Source organism: Mustela erminea, chromosome 3 (genome assembly GCF_009829155.1).
Source record: "Mustela erminea isolate mMusErm1 chromosome 3, mMusErm1.Pri, whole genome shotgun sequence".
Lineage (NCBI taxonomy): Eukaryota > Metazoa > Chordata > Mammalia > Carnivora > Mustelidae > Mustela > Mustela erminea.
The window spans coordinates 152474152-152483855 of record NC_045616.1 but is presented as its reverse complement, the minus strand read 5'-3'; the positions used below and the strand labels follow the sequence as shown (position 1 = coordinate 152483855).

Sequence of the window (9704 nt, the reverse complement as noted above, 5' to 3'; positions counted from 1 at the left end):
AGCAGGGGAGATCCCTGTTTGGTGCTTGTGGAACATCTTGTGCTGTTGCTTCTCATCATTTGTGATTTGTTACATTCTATAAAGTCACCAAACATCAAGTTAACGACTATTGAACCATTGCTCCTAGAGGAAATACAGGGTTAGGCTCCTGCGAGCCTCTGGTCACAACATTTGGTCAACAACACATAACACTGTTTTCTGTGTTTCTGTTCCAAGACAGCTTATTTAATATATATTGTTGATTCATTAGTATTGGACTCGTAGCACTTTAGCTCATACCTGAAGGAAGCTGGTCTAACACACATATTTTCTCCATAAGGCACATCACAACCTTCTCGAGCTGAGAAACACCAGATGCCACTTCAGCACTGTGCTTGGGGCATTTTAAACAATGAAATCACAAACAATAAGAACAAAAATGTGAAAAATGTGGCACTAAATAAATCTCGGAAAGGACACTCTTGTACAGAGAGGTCTTGTTTGCAATGTGAGAGCTGAAATGAGAAGGCGGAGTGTCACCTCATTAGACCTTAGCCGGGAACATGTGCATTATGTCACTGATATTCTTGGCTGCTTTGCACATGTCTGTGAATGACTGTAAAAGGAACTTGCCATTTATTGATTTTGGGTTTACAAGCAAATTTTATCTAGTAGGTGAATTTGCAACCATGGAATTTATGAATAATGAGGACTATTTCATCTTAAGACAAACATCATGAAACCCTACTCATGCTTAGTGGGGTCTAGAGAACTCAATCAAATAAAGTAGGGCTTTATGTTAATGTGAGCGCAAAGAAGGGATTAGGGTGACCAAGAACCCAGTCAGAAATCTCTTAAATAATTAGCAGTCTACAGTCATTCAAAACACCAGTAGGTTATGCTCGTAACAAAGAAATCTTTTTGAGTTAGAATAATCTGTCTATGGCAAATTTGGATTTTCTCACAGACACCACTATCTTTATTTGCATTAACACAAAGAGGTCAGTGCCTGAATTAGTGAATACCCATGGGATGATTTCACCAGGTATATTTTGGGTCATCTTTTAAATATGTTGCATGTGGAGGAAGGGGTTCGGAAATGAGAACTGGTGTGGGAATAAGAAAGAGTAACAAGAAAAATTAATTTGTAAATTAAAAGAGAAAATAAGATAAAATTTGTGTCTGTGTATATAAAAATAAAAATGCTTAAATATAAATATAAATTAAACACATATATTTTAAATGTAAGCTGAGCCAATTAAGGCTGATGCTATATTTGCTGGAAGTAATGAAGTGTTGAGCAATGGGAAATAGATTTTGTGGCCAACTTTGGCCATCTCCAAATGGCATATGGTTGGATGAAGTTGGATAGAAAAGTAGAGAAATTAAAATGCTAAAAGTGTTTGTCCTGAAAGTTTTTTCTTTCTTTCTTTCTTTCTTTTCTTTCTTTCTTTTTTTTTTTTTTTGACAAAGAGTGAGTGAGTGAGAGGAGCAGAGGTGGAGAATCCTAAGCAAACTCCACGCCCAGCACAGAGTTGACATGCTTCTGGGGACTGGGGACAGCAGCAAACTAAACCTGTAATAATTCCTGACCTTACAGTACTTACACAGTAGCAAAGAGAGATGGTTTAATACAGATGTAAAACAGCATTTTGATTCTAGAAGAGCAGTGGAGAAACAGAGTAAGGAAGGGTGATGGGGCTCTTTTCCTGCACTTCTTCAAGTGTTCACAGCTGTCCTCAGGACTCTGGCTGCTGCCTTTGAGACCAGTCCTGGAAGTCTCTGGTTAGCTTTTTCACAAAGTGGCATAGAGCTCTGGGGTTTCTCTGATGCTGAGCCTGAAGCACTCTGTGGGCACAAGGGGAGCATCTATAAATGCTGCTTGTTTTTGTTCCTTACAGATAGAGTTCAGACACACATTTCCTAAGTTTCCTTGGAAGGCGGCTAGAAGGTCAATCATTTCATGGAGACAGTCAGCTAGATTGCAGACCTTTGGGGCACTTGGGTAGCTCAGTCAATTAAATGTCTGACTCTTGATGCTGGCTCGGGTCTTGATCTCAGAGTTAGGAGTTAAAGCCCCATGTTGGGCTCCAGACTGGGTGTGGAGCCTACTTAAAATAAAGGAAGGAAGGAGGGAAGGAAGGAAGGGAAATAATAATAATTTAAAAAAAAAAAAGATTGCATATCCTTGATGGCTCTACCCCTTGTCTTTTTCACTCACCTGGTCCTCTCTTTTTTGCTTTCTGGTATCACATTTTCAAATATATCTCCGTATATAAGCCTTTTTCAAGCTCTGCTTTGTGGGACACCAGGTCAAGCCGGAGAATGCAGTGCTTAGGATGGTGTTGCAAATATATATGGGGTTTCCAGAGAAGATATCACTGAGAAGGTACATTTGAGCAAAGACTTGAAGAAAAGAGGTAATTGTTATGCAGATACCTGGGGGGGCAGCATTCCAGGTAGAGGAGACCACAGCAAGGGTAAAGACCCTTTTATTGGTGTGGCTGGGGTGGAGAGAGTGAGGAGGAGGTGTGGACAGAGACATGAAGGAGACCCAATCCCATCTCTTGGGGCCATTGTAAAGACCTGGGTTTTGTCCCAAGTGAGATAACCAATTTGTTTTCAGAAATGTGTATGCTTTGCCTATTTTATATTTTACTTTACTATTTTATACTTACAGAATATATTTGGATCCCCATTTTATAAATAGGTAAGTTGATATTTGAAAAAATATCATTGACTTGATAAGAGCTGCATATTCTTATTCTCAGCTTCCTTGGTTTGCTATAAAATGGTATGTTCTTTGAGGACTGGACTATAGATATTGATGTACTAGATTGATGGATGTTGATCTAGAGTATCATTCCTCATTTCACCTTTTGAAGAAATGTTTACTAAGTGCTACTATGTGCATGGCATTGGGAGGAACAAAGAATGTGGTAATGCATGATAGTTTCTAAATCAAGGCACACATTTCCTGGAAATTTTCTAATTAAATATTCCATACTCACATTATCTGTTGTACATTATTTCCTTTCATTTTGCTGGTATGGGTAGAATTTCTGTACGTTAAACCCTGTTTCTGCTTACTTCAAATCCCATAAATACCACTGCTATTTTCAGCTGCTTTACATCTCTTCTCTAATTTACCACTACTGAGTAACTACAAATTTAATACTCCTTGGGGAGTACGCTCTGTGCATGCGCAGGTGTGAGACAGAGACCTCAGAGTGAGAATTCTATTGTGGAAATAAATGAATAACCTGCCATGGCTTGAAGAATATGGAAATTAAAGGAATAATGTAAATTAACATTCAGCTCTTCCATCTAAGTGCTCATTCACTGTGACAGGGGTCCTAAGGGGTGGACATGTCCAAGAACGTCTTCCATCTTGCTCCAGAGCAAGTCTTCTTGGAGTTTTATACTTTTGGCAGCCTCACCTTGCCTTGGTTTTGGCATCCCTGGCTCTCTTTTTACAGGTCTTATTAGTACTATGACCTTTGTTTGTGACTATGTTGCATGATTTTCATGTCTATGGGTTTTTCTCAGTCTGAGGGGATCCCATCTCTCTTTTGTTGGAAACTTTTGGGATGGGTAGTAGGACACATATCTGAACATGTGTTGGATCTCATATCTCCTAGAAGTTTCTTATTTTTAAGAAGAATCTCATCCAGAGTCGCGGTTGTTTCACCACTTGCTTTACTTTTTCAGAAGTGAACTTGTAAGCCAGGCAACTTAAATCCAGACATTTATCAGATGACCTGATTTTCAGATGAAAGTTTCCAAGATTTCTAGGTTATTGAAGTCTCTCCTCACTTCCATAACTTATCAATGTACCAATTTTATGGTTTTGTGCCAGGATTGACCTATTTCTTCAGCATATCCCCATTACAGTACCTTTTTGTTCCTCTCTTTACATATTATACTTATGTACCTATATGTATGTATTTTACCATTACCCAGATTTCTCCTCTAAAATTTTATTCTTGTATTAACAGATTTTCCCAAGGGTTCGAGTGACCATTTGTTCCAGTTTGCCTGTGACAGTCCTAGTTTATCTGTTCTTCCTGGCGGATTAATAATTAATACCTTCCCCCTTTTAATTTCAAAAGTGTGCTAGCTTAGGTTCTAAGTTATATGAACACCCAATCAATGTTTCCCTCTCATATTCTCTATCCTCACTCAAAGTTTGTATCTTAAATTGGAAATAAAGAAAAGAAATACTTGTACCTTACTGGCCTTTTAATTTCCTGATCAGTTCTTCCAGCTCTTAGGGATTTTTAGAGTCACATGGTCCAGCTTATGTTAAATCCACATATGGCTGGGCTGAGCCATCCACCATGATGGGGTTTTTTCCTTTTGGGTCTTTGACTCACTAGATTGGGTGTGCTATTTCCTCTGGTTCTTTCCTGCAGGGATGTGTTGTTGTGGCTAATCCTCAGCAGGTTCTAGTTCATGGTCTGAGACGATGGGTTATAACTGAGGGACACGTGCACTGGTTCTGAATATCTTCTGTTCCTCTTCTTTTTCCCCAGTCTGTCTCCTGAGAGTCTTGATATCCTGGATCATTATTTTCTTCATTTCTCCTCCCCCACCCAGGAACACTTTGCTGTGTTTAGCCAGCAGGCATACAGACAGAAGTTGGCCCTACCCTTTTACCTGCTCTTTAAGCAAGGAAACCATTTTGGCCAACTGGTGGCCTCCAGCAGAAAAACGAAGCCAACCAATGTCTATAGGCCTTAGAAACAGTACTCTCTGCTTCTCTACTTCTGGTGTCAAGCCCTTTGCTTCTTCCCTACCACCTCTTAGGGCAAGCTCCTTTTTGACCTGTTGGAGGAAGACTGCCCACCTAAGTGGTCAAGCTCATGACCTTGGAGTCAGACAGCTTTGGGTTGTATTCCTCACTCTTTGGGTTCAGGCAAGATTCTTTGTTTCTGAGTCTGAATTTCTTCATTTATAAAATGAGAATACCAATTCTTACCTTATTAGATTCAGGGGAGAGTTAAATAAGGTCATGTATAGAATACACTGAACATTGTGCCTAGCAATTAGTATATGCTTAATAAATAGTTGTTATTCTTATAATAATCATAACTATTATGATTAAGTGTAGTGTCAGAATTATGGTAAACTATTGGTTCTTCAGGCTGTATTTTATGAAGGTGACAGAAATCCTTAAGGCAATGACACCAATCTTGAGCCAACATTGAAGTTTTGAAGGCAACCCAGTTCTGTTTCCTTGGGTGGCTCTTGGTGACTGAGAATGCCAGAGTCAATAAGCGAGCCAATAGGCCATGTGCAGAAATGAAGTTGACTCTCTATGTGTAAGTGATCGGGTGACTTCGATTTTTTTTTTTTTTTCAGAAAGAATTCTGAATTCCCCTTTTAACTCAACAAGGTATAACAGTCCTAGTTATACTGTTATCTTTTTTACTTGAAGTAGGATAACATGGAGAAAATGAAGGGTGGAGAGAAACTAGATCTGAAGTAGGTCTTGGATTTGTATCCTGATCAGATGGGAGCTCTCAGAAGGTTTATTGGTATGCCTAAGAGTATGAGCCCTAAAGTGAAATCTGAGTGCTTCTCCTCAGTTACTTTTTCCTTCTGGAGACAAAGAGAAAGACCTTGTGATTCCTGACACTACTCTCCCCTAGATTCTTGGTTCTTTGATTTTATTCCCGTCATAAATTTTTTTCCAAACTATCTCTTGTGGTAACCCATAACCAGCTAAATTTACACTTACTAGAGGAATCTTTGGTACCTCCTTTTAGTTGATAAAATCAATTATATAATTCTCTTCTTCTTCTGTCATTATTTCTTCTGGCCATTATTACCAATTTCATGAAGTTTTGTATTTAGATGGTATTATTTATTTTTAGAGTCAAAAAATTTCTTATTTCAGAGTTAGATGATCTGATTTTTTCTGAGCAACAACTCTACAATGTTGGAAAAAAGTGGATAAACTGAGGCTCATAATGCTTCAGTGACTTTCCTAAGATCTTTTGATGAGTCAAGGAACAAGACCGGAATAGAAACCACGACTCTGTTTTTCTGACCACTAGACCACACTTCCTCTCCAGACTATGAAACACTGGAAAATGGGAGTCAGGCAGAGAGTAAATATGGAGGCAAACCCACAGAAACACAATTTTACTTGTACCCAAATCATGTCATTTAGCAAAGGAAAACAGAAGAACACCCCAGTCCCTTTGCTGTCATCAAAATTATAACCTAAACCCACAATGGATATAGAATAGGAAATGAGTCTGCCTTGAATTATCTTATTTTTCCCATTTAAAATGAATTTGAAAAAATTGTCTGTTTTTCAATCTTGATGTGTTTTTCCCTTCTACAAAAGGATCATCTAAACATACAATTTTATTTAGATTTAAGGGTATATAAGTAAAATACCTTTATTACTCTCATTCTTCACACAATAAAGACCTAACCAATCATTATTTATTTCACGTTTAAGGCTTTGTGGGAACACCAGGTTTGTTAGACATAGTCATTATCTTTAAACTTAAAATTTACTTGGACAGAGACTCCATCTACCCCTGAAGAGCTGAAGGCAGTCGATAAATATCAACCGAGCAGGAGATATTACAGGTTGCATGTGATATGTGATAATGAAAATCAAAGTGATATGGAAGGCCTGGGTTTGAGTCCCAGCTGCACCTCTAGCCAGTTTTCAATCCTGGGCAAGTCCAATCTTATGCATTGAGAGGGGCCATAGCAATTGCCTGTCTTGTCTTCCCACTGTACTGGTGTGGGGACCGATAGGAAAGAACACATGCAAAACAGTCTGTGGGCTGACAGATAAAATATGAGAGGTGTTCCAGTCACGGGACGTACCCGTTCATGCCAGGGCTGCACAGCCCAGCCTTTCTCCTTTGTCTCTGGAATCCCCAATGATAGAGCTCTTAGGGGCTGTTTATTTGTCCACATGGAAATTAAAACAGGAAATTAAAAGAAGGCTCCTTTGAAATTATTTTTGGCCGTGAGAACAGAAAATAACCCCATATTTTCCTTTTGGCAAAGAGCTCCTTGCCTCATCGTTTGGCATAAGTGTGAGCGAGAGATAGGTGAACACTTTGGAAGCTGCTGATAATGGTTGTGAAGAGAGAGTTTTTCACTTGGGCAAGCAGGGCGTGCAACTCAGGGAAGCTGAGTCCTTCCTCTGTTGATGGAGACAGAGGATTCCCAAAACTCTTCCCACCTGTGGTTCCCAGGGAGCAATGACAACAGTCTTTCATCACCGAGGCCATGTGGCAACCCAGAGGGATCCTTGAATGACCCTTTCATGGGGGCAAGCCTAAACTTGAGTTCGTGGCTTCCATCTGTGGGCGAAACTGGGTATTGTTGATACAAAAATGTGAGAAAAGGCTAGCGTGTGCCTCGGAAATCAGGCAGGGGAAGTCCACCACCGCGACTGTGAGGTGCTATTCTGTGAGGACGCTTTAATTCCGGGGGGGAGGGCATGTGATTTTTCTTAACGAGGAAACAACGTTATGACTTTTGTCTAACCTTCTTTGACTGATCTCGGTTTATAGGGAGTCACTCTTTTACACCAAGAACTCATTACACTTCACATTTAGCGAAAAAATGGAAATGTCTTCTGCTGATGGCTTGACCCGAGTTATGATATCAAAAGACAGCTATTTCAGTTATCTCATATCTAAAATAAAGCAGCTGGAAGACAATCCCAGCCTTTTTTCTCAGGGTAGTGCATGGGCTAATGTAAGCAGCACTGTTGAGCCCTTGTGTCAGAAGTAGAATAATAGGCGGCATTTAGAAAAAAAATACCATGGCGCCTGCCAGTCCTTAGACACTTTTTTTTTTTTTTTAAATTGTGAAATTTATGTGAAAAGCAGTGCGGCGGGCTGTAATATATTAGCACCATCTAGTGGTGATGGCCAGGGCAGCTCCCCGCCCCCCCGCCCGCCACACCCCTCCTCATCTCCATCAAACAAATTAAGGCCAAGCAAGGAACTCTGTAGTCTTCTATCTCAATTTGTGCCAATTTCCACGAGAAAGTGAAAGGTGATGCACAAGTGGAGTGAAAAGATAGAGAAGTGTGCAAACCTAGTGTAATGTTAGTAATAACAATCACGAGTAACGTTTAAGCACTAACTGCTTAATAAGTTTGTAATAAATGCTTTTTTTTTTTGAGAGAGAGAGAGAGAGAGACAGCGTGCAGGAGGAGGGGCAGAGGGAGTGGGAGAGAGCATCTCAAGCTGATAATTCGGATCTGAGTGTGGAGCTCGACCGGGGGCTCGACTTACCAACCCTGAGATCACGACCTGAGCCGAAATGAAGAGTTGGACACTTAACTGACTGAGCCACCCAGGTGCGCCTGTACTAGATGCTTATTCTATAATCATCTTATTCAATCTTCACAAGACTCTATGAGGTAAATATTATTCTTGTTATTCCCAATTTACAGGGCCAAAAACAGGCATGGGGAGCTTCAGTAACTGGCCCGGATTCGACCTCTGGTGTAGAGGACAAAAAACGGACATTGAATTTTCAGACCTTGTCATATTGGTGCCATCAGATGTCCCTGTGACAGGATACTGCAGGTCGGTGCAGCTCAGGCGTTTTCCCAGGCGGAGAAAGCATCCAGTGGGGAAGCAGTGGGGCATACGGATTGAGAATGGGCGCTCCGGAGTCAGACTAGAACTGCGTTCCAGCCGCAGGCCAGCCAATCCCATGTCCTGGGGCCAGGTACAGTAGCCTCTCACAACCTGAGCTGCTGCTTCTGTAAAATGGTAGAATGAAGGCCTTACTCACGGGGGCGTTGGCGGTGTTGGGTGAGATGTGTGTGTAGAGTCCGGGTCGTGGAAGCTGTCGAAGGGCACTTACTAGATTTCCGTTTAAAAAAAAAAAAAAAAAAAGACATTGTAGATTTCGACTTGAACTGCCTTGAAGGCTGAACTCACACAGTGTTTGGACTTCTCCACCTCCTTCCAAGGGTATCAGAGCACCCATTCTGTGGGTGGAAAGAACCGTAAACAATGAATCTTGGAACACTGGAAAAATAAAATAAAAAAAAAAAGAAGGCTTTCTTTTAGAGTTCAATAGCAAATCTGGGATAGAACGGAAAGTAGCGTAATTTCATTCCTAATCTGTCCCTTATTGTGGAAAGAGGGAGTGGCTCCTTCCTACCACATGGAGTTGCTGCCGTTGGCAAGTTCGTTCACACATGGAGTCCGGACAGGTTCATACAGTGGGCAAGTAGCTCTTCCAGCCTGTATGGCGACGGCGGGTCATGAAGATTCGGGAACGACTTCTTTTCTCCTCTCAGGGCAACCCTCTAGCCCTTGCAGGAGGTACCCGGTTTTCATGATCTTTTCTCGGGGCACCGCAGGTGATCGCCATGGGATGGTGGAGAAATCTCTCCCCTTGGAGCTCTTTCTTCTCTGTCCATGGCCTCCTGTCTGCTTGTTCAGTGCAGTCTGAGGAGGTGGCAGGAGGGGACGGCCGAAGGCAGAACTTCGATCTGGATGATATAAGACAGGACGTCAGTGTAACGGGAGGGCGTTGGCCCTCATGGCCTTGTTTAGAAGAAAATCTGATTCTTCCCACTGTCCAGGATCAGCTGGGAGAGCATGACTCCTTTGAGCTTTGCTGGACATGACCACGGCCCTGTTCCTGTTTTATTTTTGGCTTCTTTCCACAGCTTTGTGCAACTTGAATGTACAGAGGGACTTGTGTTAATATCC

The 9704-nt window shown here is 41.3% G+C and overlaps 1 long non-coding RNA gene across 1 annotated transcript; it reads left to right on the top strand.

Annotated features, from left to right (window-relative positions):
- The first annotated feature begins 2604 nt into the window (after positions 1–2604).
- Positions 2605–8796, top strand: LOC116587056. Its single transcript, XR_004284283.1, has 3 exons — positions 2605–2689; positions 8163–8329; positions 8426–8796. It is a non-coding gene; the product is annotated as an uncharacterized LOC116587056 (long non-coding RNA).
- The last annotated feature ends 908 nt before the right edge of the window (positions 8797–9704 follow it).